This window comes from Puma concolor, chromosome D3 (assembly GCF_028749965.1).
Source record: "Puma concolor isolate L17-30 chromosome D3, mPumCon1.1.hap2, whole genome shotgun sequence".
NCBI lineage: Eukaryota > Metazoa > Chordata > Mammalia > Carnivora > Felidae > Puma > Puma concolor.
This window is the reverse complement of record NC_141678.1, coordinates 68,364,761-68,385,217: the sequence shown is the minus strand read 5'-3', so window position 1 is coordinate 68,385,217 and position 20,457 is coordinate 68,364,761. Positions and strand designations below refer to the sequence as shown.

Below are 20,457 nucleotides of genomic sequence, written 5' to 3'. Positions count from 1 at the left end.
GACGGGAGGATGAGGTTCAGTATGGTCCTGCCCTTTGAGGTGTGCTGAGCTGTCAGCACAGAGCCCGACACGGGGCTCAAACCCATGAACCATGAGATCATGACCTGAGCCAAAGCCACCTGCTGGGCGGCAGGTTCAATCTCCTTTGCTCCCCCCACCACTCCCCTCCCCCAGAGCCCAGTCACACAGCCTGTCCTGCTAGCCCGCATTTGAACACACATCCTGGACCCGACCCCTCCTCCGGACCTCCGCTGCCACCTCCAGCTGCCTAGCGCCCTCCGCTGGCTCCGGAGCTCCTGCTTCCCGGGCTCTGATCTGGAGCCTCCCAGATGTCCTCTCCCCCAGAATCATCTCGTTAAAACACAAATAGGATCTGTCGTTCTCCAGCTTCAAACTCTCGGTGGACCCCACTGTGATTGGATTCTAAACTTACTCTGGCCTAAGCCTTTGCTAATCAGAGGTCGGTCCTTGGACCAGCGGCTTGGACCCTACCTGGGAGCTCGATGGAAATGCAGGATCTCAGGCTCCACCCCAGACCTACTGAGTAGAAATCTCAGGGCACGGTGCAGGTTACTTTTGAGGAACCCCAGCCTGGCAGACCCAGTGAGATCCACTCTGTCCCTTTGACCTCACTGAGGGCCAACACCCTGCAGATTCGGACGGCCCCTTCTGAGCCCCCAAATAAAGGAGACCCCCCATTCCCGTTACTTACAATTCTATTCTTCTGTTTTACTTTCTTCAGAGTGCTCTTCCCCATCGATGAGATTATTTATGTTTTTGTGATATTGTATGCCTTCCTACTAGCACGTAAGCTTCCTGAGGGTAAGGCCCGGCCAATTCTGCCCTCCCCTGGGTCCTCCCAGCCTGTAACAGTCCCTGGAGCACCCAAACAAACCATCACTTATTTACCGAGCACCTGTGCCAGGCCCGTGCAGGGTTCCCCGAGCCCCCTGGGAGTTTGGGGTCCGACTGGGAGGACCTGCCCATCACATGTGAAAGTTCACTCAAAGTATGGGAGCTGACTACAAATGAGAAGTGCGCCCAGACCCCCCAAAGTTCATCTGCTTGTAAAATGAGAAGGCAAGGGAGGTGCCTGGTAGTTTTAGGGAAGGAATGTGTGGAACATAGGTCTTCCAAGAATGTGGGGCTGGCAGCGGGAAAGACGACGCTTGCCTGTTGGTTGGGCTTGTGGTGATGTTCTGGCTCCTTCTTGCCGGGTGGAAACAATCAATCTTCAAAGATTAAGAAAAGCGGGCATCAGTGTTCATCACCTCAATCTGGATGGAAACAAGGCAATGGAGAAAAAAAATACCCTCTAGTATAGAGGCTTGGTTCTTAAAGTGTGTGGTCTGGACCAGCGGCATGGCCTAGGATCTTGTTAGAAATGCGGAATCTCGGGCCAGGAAGTCCGGGGGAGGGACCCAGCGATCTGTGTTCTAAGAAGCCTCCCAGGGAGGCATCTGATGGGCGCTGGGTTTTGAGAGACTGGTGGGATAAAAATAAATCTCCTTTAAGAACAGATACGTGAGGGGCACCTGGGTGGCTCAGTCGGTTAAGTGTCTGACTTCGGCTCAGGTCATGATCTCGTGGTTCGTGGGTTCGAGCCCCACGTCGAGCTCTGTGCTGACAGCTCGGAGCCTGGAGCCTGCTTCGGATTCTGTGTCTCCAGCCCCCTCTGCCCTTTCCCCACTCGTGCTCTGTCTCTCTCTGTGTCTCTCTCAAAAATAAATATTAAAAAAAATTTTTTGTAAAGAAAAAAATATGTGAAAAAATACATTTGTTATAGAAAATTTGGAAAGCCAGAAAGGTACAAAGTTGAAGGGATCAGTAATTCTACCACTCAGAAATAGCTCTGGTTAATACTATTAATATTTTGGTATAACTTCTTGCAGACTTTTGTAAAGCACTTGTGTAATTTTTTTTTTTTTTTGTCCGTATTGGGATTACGCTGGATATTGTGCTGCTTTTTTTCATTTAACATTTTAGCTGTGAGCATTTTCTAATCATTCATAGGAAACTCACTGTAATGGCTTCACATTATTCACACACATTAATATGCCACAATAGCTAAACATTTGGTTTCCAGTTTTCCCTAATATAAATAGCACGAGAATGAACACCTTGGCTCCAAAATCCAAATATTTTCTTCTTTTTTAAAATATTTAGTCTTTAGAATTTTTTAAAAGTTTTTTTTTTTTTTATTTAAGTCATCTCTATACCCGGCACGGGGCTCAAACTCACAACCCCGAGATCAAGAGTCACATGCTCCTCTGACTGAGTCAGCCGTATTTTCTTAGGCTAAAATGCTACAAGAGGAATACTCCGGCAAACACTGAATACTTTAGGTCTCCCTATGAACGTTTGCCTATTTAAAATGTTTTAAAGCAGGTGTGTGTAACACATATGGCCAAACAAAGTTAAGGTATCAACCCTATGAAGAGCTTCTGAAACCTTAAGAGAAAGGCACGGGTCTTAGTGGCATAAAAGGGGGGGAAAGGAGCTGACAGTTGACGGATGTGGGATTGCATGTGGCTAATGACTGGTTCACATATGAAGCAATTGTTGCCCCGCCTCGTTACTGGTAAAAATCCCCGAGTTAAAGCTCCCTGATGCTACATTTTTTTTTTTTTTTATTTTAACTCGTCCATTTCACAACGCTGTGTCAACGTAATAAAAGCAAAGGTGAAGTGAAACAGATATTCCCCACCCAGGTCTTCTGGAAGGAATAGAAATCAGTACCGCTGCTCTGGAGATGTTTTGACTAAAGCTTAGCTCCGCGCGGATGGCTCATTAGACGTCACAAAGGCTCCGTCCACAGAGCGTGTGATGCCCAGGCGCTGTTTTAAGTGTTTCACTTGTGTTGACTTGCTGAACCTTCACGACCATCCAGGGAGGGGCTAGTGATTATTTCCATTCTATAGATGAGAAAATGAGGCCGAAGCGGTCATGTAACTTGTATATGGTCACGGTAGGAGATTGACTGAGCTAAGATTTGAACCCGTGGAGTCTCCCTGTAACACCCATGAGCTTACGCTCCGTGGAAGGCTGTCTTCGCATTAGGTCGGAAGCTGAGGGACAGAAAGGCTAAGTGACCCTCCCAGAGCCACCCAAGAACTTACCTACTTGGCATTCATTCATCTCTCTCGGTTACCTTTCATCTGCTGATGCTGGCCGTGGGTTCTGGTCTGCCCTGCCTGCTAGACACCCTTCATGCCTTTGAGGCACCTGCATTGCAGATAACGGTAAGGCAAGATTCATGGTTTATAAAGCAAGCTGACAACTTGCTTTGCTCATGGAGGGACTGGTATGCTGTGGGATAGCCTGTTTCTGCTTGAAAATAGACCCGTCGTTTCCATGGCTGCTGGGTCCTCGGAGTGACGGAGGCAGCTGGCTAGACTCCCAGCTCTAACCCATCCCTAGGAAAACTGCATCACTGGAAAGGAAAAAATGAAATCCTTTCTCAGGTCACAGCTTTTTTCTCAGGTGCGCAGAGGTGTGCTAAGTACCATGGGAGACGCGAAAGAATCAGAGAGCAGAGCCTTTGCCCTTGAGGAATGTAGCACCCTTTTTCTCACAACGTGACCGGAGAACTAGATGGACTGGGCGATGCAGGTCCTGTGCCTTCTCTCTTCCGACACCAGCTTCTGGTGGGGTTGACCAGGAAGGCTTACTGGAGGAGGTGTCCCCTGAACGGGTCCTGGAAGGATTTCAATAGCAATATACAAGGAATGATAGACGCAGACCCCCCAGTGGTGGCAGGCTCAGGTGTCCTCAGAAAGTGAGCATTCCGGATTGGCTGGATTAGGAGGTAGAGGTAGGGGAGAGGTAGGATCCGGCCGGAAATGTAGGTGGGGTCCCCATAGAGGAGGCCTTTGAGGGACAGTCTGAGGAGTGTGGCCCTTGTGCTTACTTTTGTGTCCCCCAGTCCCCAGCACAGTCCACGAGACTGCCTAGGACTTACCAAGGGCTCATCGGATGCTATAGCAAGTGAGCCAGTGATAAATTGAGTGAGTGACGTGGACCCTGAAGGCGGAGCCAGGAGGGTCGTGAATAGAGCAAGGTCTTGTTAAGACAGGTGTTGCTTAGCTCTGCTGATATGAACAGAAGTCCCAGGCAGGGAGGTGAAGGACAGGTAAGGTGATGCCCAGTAGAAGGGGATTTTGAGGCACCAAGACTGGGAGGAGAACCTGCGAGCACTGGCAGAGGCCACGCCCCCCGGGAAATCACTGACAGGTGTGTGCTTATCCTTTCGCACCTGCCAGGATCTCTGGGCGAGCGGCCACACCCCTCTGGGACCCTGCCAACCCAGCTCTCGTCTCCAGACTCTGATGGGCACTAGATAGGGCCCCGGCTCCTGTCTGGGTCTCAGAGCGTTTGCTGGGCCACCTCTGCAAGGCAGCCTGTAAACACGAGGTGCCTGGGACTTGTCCACCCTGGACAGGAATGCGCAGGAGATGTGGGCTGGGGGAGAAAGGGCCTCGGGCCTCGGCCAAGGGCAGCTTGATTGTGTTACAAGAATAGGTTCCACGTGACAGGCAGGACGGGTGCCCTGCCTGATGTGGACCTCCGCCGAGGGAGGCGTAGGGTAAAAGCAGAAGCCAGCTGCCTCTTTGTCCTCTATGCGCTGGCTCTGTCAGCTTCTCGCTGTGGAACAGCAATGCAGGAGCCATGCTTGTTCAGCATCTCCCCGCGTGGGGCAACGAGAGGATGATGGGCACGTAGTGGGCCGGCTCTAAGTCTGCACTGGGACTAAAGATCATATGCACAGAGGGTCAAGTTCCGGGCAGGCAGTGGCCAGGGCAGCCAGTGGAGGTGAGGGGTCAGAGCAAGGACCCTCTGAGGCTCTGGGAAGTGGTAGGATCCGGAGAGCCACCGGCATGGAGGGAGCAGGCCACGGCAGCCACAGAAAGATGAGCACCTGGCCGGCCCCAGTGTGACTGGCAGAGTGACAGGCAGGGACAGTCGTGGAAGACAGCAAACCCAGCAGAGACTGGGGGTGGGAGCTGACTTTGGACCCGACGGGCCCTGTGTTCATCTGTCCTGAGGACTGAAGAGGAGGTGGGCTCAGACTGAGCTGGAAGCATCTAGGTAGGAGGGAGCAGAGGTCTGGGAGTTTCTCTGTGCTCTGCATGAAGGAGTGGGATTGCTGGGTGAGAGGGTACGTGTGCGTCCCTTCGTAAAATAATGCCGAATCGTGTCCCAAGGTGGTCGTACCCATTTTCGCTCCCCCAGCTGTCCGTCAGCTCCTAGTTGGATATTATCTTGAGCTCCTTCCTGCCCAGTACTCCGGCCTCCTGTATATTTACATCCATCCCAGTATTGTGACCGCTGTCAAGAACCGAACTACGGCGTCTGGGTTACCGAGTGATCCCAGGAGCTCCAAAGTGGACCAGACCTTTCACGGGGCAACATAACCCTCATTTTACGGATGAGTCAACAAAGACTCCGAGTGAAGGGGGATTTGCCCAAGGTCTCGGGCGCCGCCCGGCCCGCAGTGCCTCCTCCGCGGCCACCCCGTGTGCCGCTTCCTGGTGCGTCTCCACTGATCGTGGGCCAGGAGCACGCCTCGCACGGGAAGGAGGCCGAGCTGGTTACTGATATAGCCGGGGCCGTGTTTATACCACCGGCAGCCAAAATGCAACTCGAGACCGAATCTGCGTCGGGGCTGGGTTTGCAGATGAGTTCATCATTTGCACATTCTCCGTGTCTGAGATTCTGGAAGAAATTTAGACCTGCAGGTTTGCATGGCTTTCCTCTTGACTTGGAGCCTCCTGACTCTCGGTCAGGAGGCAGTCCCCGATGAGGTGAGAGGTCTGGACCCCACGGAGCACCTCCTGACTCTTGCCTCCTGCCAGCCCTGGGGGCCAGAGTGAGTTCCGAACCAGTTTAGCTCCAAATGGCCCTATTGAACGTACCTTCTTGTCTCTTCTGTGTCTTCCCTGTGATTATTCTTCCTGCGCCTGCGGATTTTTGCTTTTCCGTGAACACCCACAACCCAAGAAAGGAGGCGGGTCAGAGTAGTATCCCCATCTGAGCAGATGAGGAAAACCGAGGTCTGGAAGCAAGACTGCAGGGAGTTGGCGTCGCGGGTGGTCTACCGGCCAGCAGGCTCAGGGACTTGTCTCTCGTGTCATTCTCCTGTCTGCGACAGAATGCCCGTTCATAGGACTGACTGCAGGAAGGGCACCTTCAAGGATTGCTCAGGAAATATCACCCTGTCAGCTTACTGGCTTCGTGCGGGCGGATTCTCCTCTGATGGGCCCTCAAAGTCAGGTGTGATCTGCATGGATGACTGTTACCCTTTCTCTAAAGCGCTGAACCCAGTAAGCAATTAAGAGGCCACGCGGTCTTTAAGTTCAAAGCTTTTTATGTTAAGATAGTTATTTTACATAGAAAGGTTTAAACAACCGAAATACTCATCTTCCTGCTATTTAGAAAGGGTACCCTTCATCCCCTGTTACAATCCTCTTAGAATTTTCCTCTCGTTTTTCTCTGAATGTACGCAAACACACACACATAATGGGTTTCTGCACATACACTTTGCAAAGTTTTCTTCTCAACCGTCTGCAATGATCTTCTTTTCCTGGAGAAACCATACATAGTACTAAACTTCTTTTTTAAATTATAGAAGTAACACACATCCATTGTTGAAAGACAGGATTAGGAGAATACAGACAATAAGAGAAAGGGAATGACACCACTATAATCCTCTTGCTGAGCGTGATTATTATAAATATATATTACACCAGGGGCGCCTGGGTGGCTCAGTGGGTTAAGCTTCCGACTCCTTATTTCGGCTCAGATCATGATCTCATTGTTCGTAGGATCGAGCCCTGCCTCGGGCTCCACGCTGACAATGCAGAACCTGCTTGGAATTCCCTCTCTCTCTCTCTTTCTCTCTCTTTCTCTCTCTCTCTCTCTCTCTCTTTCTCTGGCTCTCTCGATCTCTGCCCCTCCCCCACACTCACACGTGCCTGCTCTGTCTCCCTCTCAAAATAAACTCTTTAAAAAAAATCTTAAAAATATACATCTGTATTACTCCAGACATTTTTCTGTGAACATGTCTTAGTATGCAAATTGGGATCATTCTATACAGCAATGTTTGTACATGTCACAACAGAACATATCCCCATGCTAGTAAATTATTTATCTGCATTACTTTCATGGCTACAAGTCATTTCATTGTATAAATGTACCATCTCATACTTTAACCTTTTTTTTTTTTTTTTTGGACATTTAAAATTTTTTCCCATGGCATAGCGATACTCAGATTAATACCGGGTAATAAAACCATTGCACGTACTTAATTATTAGGATAAGCAGGGAGAAGCAGAATTGCCAGCTCAAAGAAAATGTACATAATAATTTTAGGTCCTAAATTGCTAACTTGCCTATCAAAACATTGTGCATTTGTGGGTTTTTTTTTTCTTTTCTTCTTCTTTTTTTCTTTTTTTTTTCTTTTTTCTTCCTTGACGGGCTATGCCTGAGTTTCTCCTGTTTTATATGCACAGATGTTTTGTTTTGACAACCTTGTTTTGACAAGGTTGGTCTCTAAAAATGAATGAACACGGGAAGTCCGTCTACAAGAAGGCCCCAGAGTGAGGGTCACCGTTGTGGCTGAGCTGACTCCGCAGCCACCTCATCCTCTGTCACACCCGAGGTTAAGGAGAACTTGCCTCCTGTACCCCGGTCCTCCTACCACCGCCCCCCCCCACCCAGGTCTCTCCCCACCACCCCCTCCCCTAACAGCTGTGACAGTCTCAGAACAGTCCTGGGTCGTAGCTCACCTTGGGCTACCAAATATTTAGAAGAAGGAGAAAATGCCATCTCAGGACTCCAGTAAAGGTTCACATTGACTTTCGGATCTCGAAGTTTCATTGTTGGTGTCACAAATATTACAGAAATTCATTCCGCCCCTTGGAGAAAAGTCGAGCACGAAAACTAAGCCCCCGTTGACCTTTCCCCCCCAATCCCAATATTCCATTTTCTGTTCTTGTTTTTTGATGTGTTGAAATCTGGGCTTGTTTTTTATTCCAACTCAAATTCACAGACGTTGGTGGAGCCCTTGTCCCCGGGGGCTGTGAGAGGGACACAGGTGTGAGTCAGGCACGGTCTTGGCCTCGGGGCGGGGGTGGGGGTCAGTTTTGGGTAGAAAGAGGCACAGAGGAGGGAGGAATCCTCCAGCCGCCAGAAAGCGTCCGGGCACTGGAGGCTGGTCTGGCCCCCAGACAGACCCCACCGTCCTTGACACAGCTCAAATTGGCAGAGTTACCCCGTGATACCAGACTGGAACCTCCACGTAGCATTCTCACCGGTTCTGTTTCTGTCCTGCAACAGGACAGAAGTATTAGGAGTAAACCTAATCTCTCTTGTGCCTGACACCCCTGTCACATGGCTAACAACAGCTGCTCTGGGCTCCCCTGCCCTGTCCGGCACCCTCTCCGCATCCTGGACCCCCTCCTTGGCCCTACCCGCCCAAGCACACCCTCCCCAGGACAGCACCCACGGGCAGGGGGAGACCCCAGCTCAGCGGTCAGGCTGGTGGCTCTCGGGTCCGGGCAGAAAGCATGACCGCTTTAGTCTAGATGTAGTCGTCCGCCCCTCTCACTGCCCTGAAGAAGAAAGACATTCAGGACTGCGTATTCTAGGAAGGCCAGGCGATGAAGGGAATGAAATCTCCGGGGTTCGGACGGGAAAAGGAGTGATTAAGAATCGTAATTAATAATTTGACGCAGACAACGAGGCTGGCAGCAAGGAGCCGCCTAGCACAATTGTTCCGTGGGTTCTGCCTTATTATCAGCCTCATGACTTAAGCCTTCCTCTAGATGCACTAATTAGGTAATTAGCTCCCTAAAGAGCATGCCTCTTAAAAAGGCTCTGCAGGCTGGAGAAGAAGTGCCAGCAATGGAGAGGCTTTTAGAGGTCTGTTCTTCCAACCAGGTGAGGGGACAGAGCGGCCAGCAGATGCAGGGCAGCGAATGTACGTGTGGTCACGGGAGCCAGAGGGCGTCTACCCCCTGATCGGCGTGGTGTGGGGCCCGGAGGGGCCCCGAGGACTGCGTGCGAAAGACACACAGAAAATGATCTCTTTTGTCCTTGCGAGACAAGACTGCTGCGCCCAGTGATGATGATGATGGCTGTGATACATTCCATAAAGCAGTATGTAGAACAGAAATGGTCACCACGCTGCATTTAAGGATCCGTGGTCTCTCCCACTAACGACCTTCCCGTGGGCCTGTGGTTCAGTCACTTTACCTCTCTGGGCCTCAGTCTCCTAGTCTGGGATAGACAGCCGTCTGTCCAGCCTGCGGTGCCACTTGAGCTGAGTGGTCCTTCCCCGTTGAGCATGCACGCGTCTCCCGACCATCCTGCTGCTCGCGAAGCCTGTGGACCACGGGGGAAGGGCAGAAACCAGGTTCCCCGAGCCTGGGCCAAGGCAAGGAAGTATTTGTGGGGTGAAGAGCTGCTTGTGTTTGGGTCTCTTCCTGCGCAAGAAGGCTCTTTTTCTTTTTTGAAAATGTAGTATTTTTTCTCCTTTCAATAAAGTAATGCCTGCTCCGTGTAGCATGCCTAGAAAATGTAACCTACATCCACAGTCCCTGTCCTGCTCCCCTCTCTCCCGCTTTGCCGCCCTCTTCACCCAGGCCCTGCCTCGGACAACCTCCCTCAGCACTTGGCCCCACTCTCCTTGCCAGGCAGGCACCATTTGTGTGGGTGTCTGTTGCAATGCGGTGATACGCACACTGTTTACAATTTTGTACCCTGCTTTTTCACTCAAATTCATAAGCCTTGCAAGTTACCAAGTGGTCATAAGCATCTGTTTTTTTTTAGAGAGAGAGAGCACGAGTGAGCAAGCATGAGCAGGGAAGGGACAGAGGGAGAGAGAGGATCTAAAGCTCCTTGAGGAGCCCGACAAAGGGCTTCATCTCAGGATCGTGCCGATCAAGAGTCAGACGCTCAACCAACTGAACCACTCAGGTGCCCCCATACGCATAATTTTTTTTTAATGTTTTTATTTATATTTGAGAGCGCGCGCAAGAGAGAAAGTGCAAACAGGGGAGGGGCAGAGAGAGGGGGAGACACAGATTCTGAAGCAGGCTCCAGGCTCTGAACTGTCCACGCAGACCCTGACGTGGGGCTTCAACTCATGAGCTGTGAGATCACGACCTGAGCCCAAGTCAGACGCTTAACCGACCGAGCCACCCAAGTGCCCCCATAAACATCATTTGTAATGGCAGAAGTCACTTCTGCATCTCTCCAGTTCTGGAAAGTGAAGGGGCCCTACAGGAAGGGGCAGGGAAACCAACAAGGGAAACCAAAACAGTGTGTCTTTCCCTGTTTCCGCTCCAAGCTCTTCTCCTCCAGGAAGTGTCCCTACTCCAGAACCTCCTGATCTATGTCCCCGGCCAGGACTTTGTCTCCCAAAACTCAGTGCCTTCCACCCAAGCGCTCCCTCTCCCCACTTTATTATGGTCGCAGGGACGGTTCACCACTCTGGTAATCCAGTGACCCCATGAACAGGCAGAGCAGGGCACAAGGCACTTAACCCAGGTTCCTGTAACTTGCCAGTGCTTTTGAGTGGTCAGTCCTGGAACGGAGTAAGGGGAGAACCTGTGGTCTGGCCCATCATCCTGGGCTCGCTGAGGGTCCTCCCCTCTCGGAGGCTCAGTTGCCTCAGCTACAAAATGGGGTCATCAGAGCAGATGGACCTTGAGGTCTGCACGGCTCTGTCTTTCCCCAAATCTCCCCGCTCCCGGGGTTCCCGGGCTGGGGAAAGCCTACCACGTTAGGTGTCCTGCTCTCTTTGGCCTAACATTCCTGCTTGGCCAGGCTAGCCTCCTTGCACTTAAATCTCTTAAATCTCTGCACTGCAAGGTTCCTCTTGACGGCTTCTCATTTTCGTAAGTTGCATGAAAAAACTCCAGGCCCTGGAGTCTGGCAATCCCTCCACATCATCCTGCTGCTACTTACTGTTCCTGGATGCTTCACCCCTGAGGGCACCCCACTGTTTCCCCTCAGGTGAAAAAAAGGTTCCCCTGGGCTCTGGAGTCACACACCTGTGACCGGGAAAGAGTAACGTCACTCTTCCAGCCTCAGACACACTGAAAGGAATGACTTTCTAATGGTGGAGTTTCACTCTGACGGATATTTGGGGGGAGAGGTTTTATCTTAATGAGGGAGGAGGAAGAGGTGACATTTTCCTGGGCAGAAAATCAAACCCCAGGAACCCCTGAATTCCTTTTGAGAGCAAAAGAGGAGGGGGGCTGAGGAAATCATCTCGACCAGCTGGTTCCACAGCTGCTCTCTGGTAGCTGTGGTCCTAGGTAACTTGACTTTTGCTACACTGGGCAGCTGTGGAGTTTTCTGAGGTTCCACGTCCACACCTGAGCTCCAGCTCCAAGGATGACCCTAGATTCTGTCCTTCCTCGGAAACGAGCCCCTAGGGCATAAGGGGACCCTGTCCAGGCAAGATCCCATGTCAGTGCCGTGTGTAACCTACAGTCCGGGAGCACCCACATGTCCTGAAGCACCGAAAGCTGTGCCAAGCTCCCGGGGTCTCCCAGGCCCAGCCTCTGGGCCCGCCTCTGACCTCCTCCCCAGCCTCTCGTATCTCTGGAAACATCTCCAGGCTCCCCTTTCCCTGTTGACTGCCTGAATGGTGCTGGCAACCTCCAGGAATCTTCTCAGAAAGCCCACTGTGTGACCTGCCCCTGGCCTTGCTGAATCAGCACCTTTCCTCACTGATTCTCAGCCCTCCACCTCCCTCTTCCTCCTCTTCTTCTTTCCCTCTTCTGGACCCTTCTACTGCCTTTCCTCTTCTCCCCTCTTCCTCAGCCTCCCCCCCCCCACCTTTCTCAGTCTTCCTTCTTCTCCTCCTCAGCCTTCCCCCACTTCTCCCCCCTCCTCCTCAGCCTCCCCCTGCTTCCTCCTCAGTTTCCCCCTTCCTCCTCCCTCCTCAGTCTCCCCCCACCACTTCCTCAGCCTTCCCCCTCCCTCCTCCCCTCCTCCTTAGCACCCCTCTACCCTCCTCCATCATTCCCTACCTTCTTCCTATCCCTCCTTCCTTCCTCATCCTTCGTGTCTCCCAACGTCCCCCCCCCCCTTCTCTCTCCTGACCCCTTCTTTCCTCCAGAGCTCCCTCCCACATCTCCACCCCTCCGCCCTTCTCCCTCCCTCTCTCCTCCTATCCCCTTGGTAAACTTTGCCTCCTGGTATTTAAATCTCCGCTCATTTCCTGGTTCAGCTGAGGCTCTGATTCCAATTATATCACCTTCATCTTCACAAACAGACAATTCAGGGCAGTCCGAGAAGCCTGCTGAGCCAGCTTATATAACCGTTTCCTCCCCTCCTCCCTTCGCCCCTCCCTGGGCCCCTGCAATCCCTGCTGTTTGGAGGTGGGAAGCCACGGAGGTCCTATCCCCTGCCCCCCAACCCTACTCCAGGTCCCCTTTCCCTAATTCTTAGTGCCACTCCGGTCTGGTCCAAGCTGGTGAGCCAAGTAGCCCTGTCCACAGTTTGCCGGGGGGCTACCGGCACATAAAGTGTTCCCTTTGATAGCTCTGCCTATGAAAACATCACCACAATCAGGAGAGTGGACGAATCCATCACCCCTACATGCCTCCTTCCCAACTACCCCTCTAAACCCTCCCTCCTGCCTCTCCTAGGACTCCCCGCCCCCAACCTGGGGGCTAGTTCTAAGTATATTTCTCCTTTAAGGGATTTCAGTTTCTTGCACACACCATCTTCTCAGCCCCCTTCCCTAACCCTCCCCGGTTGGAACAGGGTTTACCCTCCATGTGTCTTATTACAGTTGCCACCTCTCTGCGAGCTGGCCGCCCAGGGCTGCGTCTCCAGCCTGTGCCCAGGTCTGGAACCCTCTGGTTTAAGCACTGCCTCTGCCTTTTGTTGCCACTTTTGGAAACACGAGGTCCCCTAGGAGGAGGCTCACGTCAAGTCTGTACCACCTGGGGATGAAGGAGTTTGTCAGGTGCTTTCCAAGGGGAGGCCTGGGAAGAGGAGAGGGTTCCTGCTGCAGGTTGGAAAGGGAGGCAAGGCGAGGAGGAAGGAGCCAGAGCCATAATCACTCTGCCCCTCAGGGTGCGGGCCGGCAGTGGTGCCTTTCCGGAAACATTTCTCCATTTTCCACAGCCTGGTTCAGGTCCCAGGATGCTATCAGGATTTTTATTAGGAGTAGTATTAGGTGGTTCTTAAATATCACCATAGAATATTCCAATTGATTTCCTGATTCAGTGTACATTTTTAATTAGCATTCAGAGCGGTACGTAAGACACTTGACATCAGGCACTGGGATGCTGGGGCCGGCTGGTACCAGCTTGGGAATGCTCTAGCTGATTGTTAAATTTTACGAATTTGGTGAATCAATTGTTCAATAAAACCATCCTTGAAATCTGTCATGGTGGGAGTACATACTCCTTGGAAATCGATGCAGTCTACACAGGGGCGCCTTCCCCCCCTCCTTGTCCTGGAGAGCTGGTTGTTAAACTTAACCAGGCTGCCATTGATCAGGGCTGGAAGGGACCTGGGAGATCGCCAGGGACAGTACCCCACCGCCACGGCCTGGGGCGGCACCTCCTCCAGGGGCATCTGGAGAGCCTGTGCAGGGACTCCTTTGGGGCTCCCCAGTGGGGGGCCACCGCTGGTGTTAAGTGGGTAGGGCCATGGGTGCGAGGTGTTCTGCAAAGCCCAGCACAGCCCCCAGATTGTTGCACCTGAGATGCAGTAGTGCCTCCGTGAGGAGCATGGAGATTCTTTGCTGAGCTCCTGGCTTGGTAAAGGAGGTCCGAGAGTCCAATTCCGTTCCACCAAAGGGTATCAGACACCTTGGGTGGAGCAACAAAGGTGAACAGCCCTCGACTCCGCCTACCCGCGGGCCCGCGATGACTTTGCCGCGTACAGGTCTGCAGTGGGCACGGGAAGCAAGGCTGCCCATGTCCTGAATGGACACGTCAGCAGAACTGGGGGCGAGCAGGGAGGGCTTGTCTTCTGAAGAAAGGACAGAAATGAAGAGGATGAGGCCATACAGCCTCTGCAAACACCGTGGCCACAGTTTAGTGTTGCCCTGTTGGAACGCATCTCGTGCAGAGCCACGGAGGCACTGATCAATGTGTTGCCAGCCTTGGCAAAGCACTATGGGAATGCAGCTTTAGCAGAGGTCAAGGCCGAATTATCCCGAGAGAGCTGGGCGTGGGCTCTTCTTATAGAAGCCCCACACCCAGCAGCCCAGTGCTGCAGGGCTGGCCTGCCCAGGGCCTGGGAGGCACTGCAGGTGTGCCCTCACGTTGCCCAACACACCCACACCCAGCTGGGTCCGCTCCCTGTTCTTTGTACCCCTCCTGTCCCACCTGGAGACTGGACCACCCAGGGAAACCTGAAGCCGGCTGCCTGTTGCAAGACTGACTTAGGAGGGCATTTAGGTCCCCGTGGCGTTTGCCCCTCTTGCATCCTGACACCAAATAAATGAGGAGAAATGATCTGATACAACCAACAATTACCAGGTAGCTTCTCTGATTTAAGTCCTCCCTTATCCGTGGGGAACACATTCCAGGTCTCCCAGTGGATGCCTGGAACCACACATAGTACCAAACCCTGTATTTACTGCGGGTTTTTTTTTTCCTGTACATACCAATGACAAAGTCTAGTTTGTAAATTAGGCACAGTAAGAGATTAACCACGATAACCAATAATAAAATAGAATAAAATCAGAATATCTGGTTGTATGCTCTTCACCCATTTTTCTTCTTGTGATGATGTGAGGTGATAAAGCACCGCGTGATAACACGAAGTGAGGTGGAGAACGCAGGCACTGTGACGTAGTTTTAGGCTATGCGGACCTTCTGACCCTATGTCAGAAGGATGATCATCTGATTTCAGGTTGCAGTTGACCTTGGGTAATGAAACCACAGGAAGCCAGACTGCAGATAACAGGGACTACTGGGTATGCTTTTTATATGCCAGGCACTGACTAGAATATGTATACACACACACACACACACACACACACACACACACACACACACACATACATATATGTATGTCATTACTGAACTATGATTTTTTTTCTTTTTCTTTAAGTTTATTTTTGAGAGAGAGAGAGCATGAGCAGGAGAGGGACAGAGAGAGAGAGAGGGAGAGAGAGAATCCCAAACAGGCTCCGTGCTGTCAATGCGAGGCCCAACGCGGGGCTTGATCTCATGAACCACGAGATCCTGACCTGAGCCAAAATCAAAGAGTCGGCCACTCAACCGACTGAGCCACCCAGGTGCCCCTGAACTATAATTCACACCATGCAGCTCACCCGTTAAAAACGTACAGTTCAAACTTTTTAGTAGAGTCAAAGAGTTTTGCAACATCACCATAATCGCTTTTAGAACACACCCATCACCTTGAAAATAATATTGAGACCTATTATCAGTTACTCCCCATTTCCCCCTGCAGCCCCTGACAACCGCTAATCTATCTTTCCTCTCTATAGATTTGCCAGTTCTGGATAGCTCACAAAAACGGAGAGCCCTTTGTGACTGGGCTTCTTTCACTTGGCATGACGTTTTCGGGGGTCATCATGTTGTAGCGGGTATCGGTGATTCATTCCTTTTTATTGGCAACTCATATTCCATTGCATGGATCTACCCACATTTGGCTATTCAGTCATCAGGTGACAGGCATCTGGGTTGTTTCCACTTTGGAAATAACGCTGCTGGGAACATTCACCTACAGGTGGTTTTTGTGGACGGATGTTTTCATTTCTCTTATGTATATAGTGAGGAGCAACAGAATTGGTCATATGGTAACTCTCTCTCTCTCTCTCTCTCTCTCTCTCTCTCTCTCTCTCTCTATATATATATATATATATATATATATATATATATATTACCGATTTGTCCAATTTGCCAAGGCAGCTGTCATTACCCCTGCTTCACAGATAAAGACAGCAAAGCTTTGAGAGGTAAAGAAATTGCCCCAGACCACAGAGCCGAAGAGTTGCTCAGGCAACCCCAAGTTGTGTGACTCTTCTGTGCTGCGATCTGTGCTGCTCTAGGTCAGAAGCTCCTGCACCCCAGCAGGCCAATATTAACCTGTCCCTCAGCTCAGATGTGTGATCCTTTCATCTTTGCCAGCAGCTCTGGTTGCCAACGATGCCTTTGTTGTTTTCTTTGAATCTTTGCCTTCCTGGTGGGACCAGACCTGACTTCTCATTTCTCTTTCTGGGAATATGCTTTTCTGAGTTTTGGGAGTCTTTGGCTGGTCTGTGACCCACTAGGACCCCAGCATTTTCTTCTGTGGTGTGTGTGTGTGTGCGTGTGTGTGTGTGTGTGTGTGTGTGTGTGTGTGTGTATCTTTCCTGTCTTATATTTGCCTTTCCTGCCTCTCTTCTTTTTAAGCGTAATCAGTTGAATTGGATTCGGATACAATTTCAAAGCAAACAATGATGCTGTGAATTGTGACTGCCTTTATATGTTTTGCGCACACCTAGTGAGGGCTGACTGGGTGAGATGTAAATGCAGCGTGGCCACGGGCCTCAATATTTTTCCCCTCCTGCCTTCATCGTCCACCAGAGAGATATTGCTCACGTTTGGTGCAAACCTCTATCTGCTTCGGTCGCGCTATCCTGTTTTCCTGGCTTTGATAACCATTCTCAGTTGTGTCTAGGTGAAAGTACTTCCAGATTGCTCTTTCTGGAACTGTGTACTTTCAAGCCTTGTGTTCTTTCTCCAAGAAGACCTGGTTAGCTCAATTCTTCCAGCCGGTATTTATGGAGTACCTTCTAGGCTGCAGTGTGTGGGGCGGGCCCTTTACCATTAATGAATATCATTTTGATAAGGAGGTGACAATAACCATGAGAGCAACTTCCTGGTGTTACCTTTTGCCCTCCTACCGTGTGAGCGTGGATTTGAGGGTGTTCTTCTGAAGTTGTCAGTGTCAGAAGCTTTTTAAGAAGTTGAGTTTTTTTTAATGCTGTCTTTTTAAGGATACCCTCTGGGGGCGCCTGGGTGGCGCAGTCGGTTAAGCGTCCGACTTCAGCCAGGTCACGATCTCGCGGTCCGTGAGTTCGAGCCCCGCGTCGGGCTCTGGGCTGATGGCTCAGAGCCTGGAGCCTGTTTCCGATTCTGTGTCTCCCTCTCTCTCTGCCCCTCCCCCATTCATGCTCTGTCTCTCTCTGTCCCAAGAATAAATAAACGTTAAAAAAAAAAAAAAAAAAAAGGATACCCTCTGGATTTTCTTTTTCTTCACAATAATGGCTACATGTTGGCAATTTTTCTGGGAGGAGGATGTCTTCATGTTAGACAAATGCCCCCAGACAGGCAGTTGGTGGTTACCTGCGGCTCCCGAGCCCAGGGATGTCAGCCACACTGAGGGAGGGAACCTCCTGCTCCCAGGTGGCTCGGTTTGGTGGGGAATTTGTCACTACGTTTGCCAGTCCTCTAGGGCTCTGCTGAATTTAGAAGGGGCATGGGGCTGATGGTGGAATATCAAAGACAGGCTGAGCCCACACCTACCATGTGCCCCATTTGAGTGGTAGCACTCACAAGCTCTGTGTGTTTGTGTGGAACACAAACTCTCTGTGTCTCAGTGTGCTCATCTGTGAAATGGGCATAATAGTGTCTACTCAATGGGGTCGTGGTGACTGTTAAGTGAATTAATGCACATAAACTGCTTAGAACAGTGCCTGCCACGGAGTAAGTGTTCCGTAACGGTTAGTTACTTGGAAAATCTATTTAAACCTGTTCCGTCCAAAACAGTAGCCTCTACCCCATATGTAGTGATTGAGCACTTGAACTGTGGCTACTCCAAACTGAGATGCGCTGTAAGACCTGGTGTAAAAAAAAAAAAAAAAAAAAAAAATGTAAAATAGCTCATTAGCCATTTTAAAAATATCGATTATATGTTGAAGTGATAATATTGTGGATGTGTTGGTTTAAATAAAAAAGTAAAATTACCTGCTTATTTTAACTTTCTAAATATGGCTACTGGAAATTTTGAAATTACCCGTGTGGCTTGGATTTGTAGCTCACATCATATTTCCATTGGACGGTAGCTGGTCCAGATCAGTAAAACGTAGCCAACAGTGACGGTCAGAATCTGGAGCCTTCAGTGCGAGAACGTCCGGTGTGGACCGGAGTGCTGCACAGGGGGCACTGAGCACACCTTTTGTGGGGATCCAGAGGAAGGAGAAATAGGGAGCTGGTGGAGAAGGGGGCCTCGCAGAGCCGGCACTGGGCTGGGCCTGCAGGCTGCCCACATCCCCCGGGCCGCGAGGGGAGGCCCTTCCAGGCCAAGGACACTGTGCACGGAGCTGTAGCAACGGCTCAGAAAGTGGACACGAAGCATAATGAGGCCCAGAACATCCCGTTACCTGCCTTTCCCCTGTCCTGGGCGAGGGTGCGGTTCCAGTCCCCGTGGCCAGACCGGCAGGCCCTCCTCCCACTTGGGTTCCCAGATTTGCTCATCTGCATCCCCCTTCCAGAGCTCAGTCTTGATTTGCGACCTTGTTTTCCAAAGGCAAGTCTGCCTCTCCCTCCCCCAGTCCCCGGGGGGTTGCTTCAGCCTCCATTACCAAACCCTGTGACAAGAAATGCGGCCCCCTTATTAAAATAATGTAATGTCTAACTAAAATAGAAACCCCAGATAACAGTTTTTGATGTTTTAATGACTGGGCTCATTAGACAGACTTCCCACTTAAAGTGTCTGTCTAGCAATTAAGGCTAAAAAAATCATAAATGATGACCACACCTTCTGTGGCTTAATGGTTACTCTGAAGGCTGGTCTTATTATCTCGGTGATACAGTCTGTGATAAAAAAGAATTTAAGATACTCTCCCAAGATTTATTTCCCCATTAGCAAGCTGGAGGAGGAAGGTTAAGAGTACTCTTAAGGTCAGAACTGGAAAGGGAGCGGGTGAATAATAAGATGCCTAGAATTTCCCTCCCGCAGAACCAGCCTCCTCCTGCCCCGTGGGGAGGTCCTGCACGCCGAGGGGTTTAACTTTTGCCTGTCACGGGAAAGTCTGTGAATTGTTACTCCGAGTGACCCCAAGCAGTTTATTTAGTTAATTGTCAAGCGTGCAAACTGAACTGTAGAATCACCTACTTGCACGTAAATTATTTCCAATCCTAATCTGCTGACGAAGGAGGAAAAGTTAAAAAGGGAGCGCTTGATGAGAAAAACCTGGGAGAACGTGTCCACCTCCCCCAAACCAAATGTCCAGGGTGAGGGGGCGGGTGATGGGAGAGGAGCGAAGGGAAACCAACTGGAGAGTTTGCCGCTGCCAAAGACGTGGGGGTGTGGGCGCCCCATTCCCGGGAGCGGCTCTGGGCTCAGGCTTCCCCGGAGGAGCCTGGAAAGGCTTACAGCCCTGCAGGTTAAAAGAGGCACAAATAATTTAAAAGTGAATTGCATTCAGGAGTAAGTGTCAGAGGGAGCACCCTTCGCCTTTTATTTGGCTTGTCGTAAGTGATGAATGATATTTGGACAACCAAGGCCATTAATGGAGCCATTGTACCTGTCCCGGTGGGTGGGGAAAAGTTCCAGCTACTTGAGATTGGCTGGTGATAACCAGGCTCCTTATCAGAACCAGCTGGGGCTGTCTGACCTTCCCCCTGCACCCCAACTGGCAAGGGAGGTTGGTTGTTGGGGGCTACATCCTACTGGTTCATTAAGGGATCTCACTCAATCATCAGACTTGCCCAGTCCCTCCCCTGCAACCTCTCCCAAGCCCCTGGTAAAACATGTAGAGCTGGGTGTTTTCAAAACAGGCAGGCCTGGGTGTATATGGGGGGGAGGGGGGGAAGTGCTGGGTGGTCGGAAAATGTCATCTAAAGCCAGAGTGACAGTGGAAGTCCACTTCAATGCTATCTACAGCATGGGACCTCTTCGGGCTCCTGTCGCCCTGTGTGGAGAGATTGGGGAGAGCGCCCAGGGTCAATGGTGAAGCGTGGGAGGTGTGTTCTTTCAACGACTTTTAGCCCTTGACTATTATTATTAAGCGTCTGTCCTTGGAGGGCATGTGCTGGGCTAAATTTTGTAAAAGATGAGACAACATATTTCACATTCATTTTTCTTTGCAGAACACTGGGTGCCCCTTCCTGAAACCACTTATTGGACTGGGTGTTATCATTTACAGCTAGAGCCTATTTGCTAATTGATACAGCATTTTATAGGCACTCAGTCATTCCTGGGAGCAGTCCCATGCAAAAGGATAGCGTTGCTAATCCCATGTTATTGATGAGGTAACCAACCCAGAGCGTAATCAGACTTTTTTGGATGCAAATGAGAGAAAACTGGCTTAAACGAAACAGTATGTATTGGCTACATAACGCAGTGATTCGTGGGTAGGGTCAGATTCAGATATCCTTGCATCCAGGCTCCGTAAGCTCAGGATGCAGGTTTCTTGTCTCCTGTCTTTGCTTCATTCTCAGGTCTGCAAAGAGGCAAGAGGGT

The 20,457-nt window shown here is 50.8% G+C and overlaps 1 protein-coding gene and 1 long non-coding RNA gene across 6 annotated transcripts in view; both read left to right on the top strand.

The window, feature by feature from the left end:
* The window catches only part of ZBTB7C (zinc finger and BTB domain containing 7C), a 349,974-nt gene that overhangs the window by 259,402 nt on the left and 70,115 nt on the right, over positions 1 to 20,457 (top strand). The window lies entirely within an intron of this gene.
* On the top strand, positions 2,217 to 5,929 carry LOC147575610 (uncharacterized). Its single transcript, XR_015242554.1, has 2 exons — positions 2,217 to 3,242; positions 5,233 to 5,929. It is a non-coding gene; the product is annotated as an uncharacterized LOC147575610 (long non-coding RNA).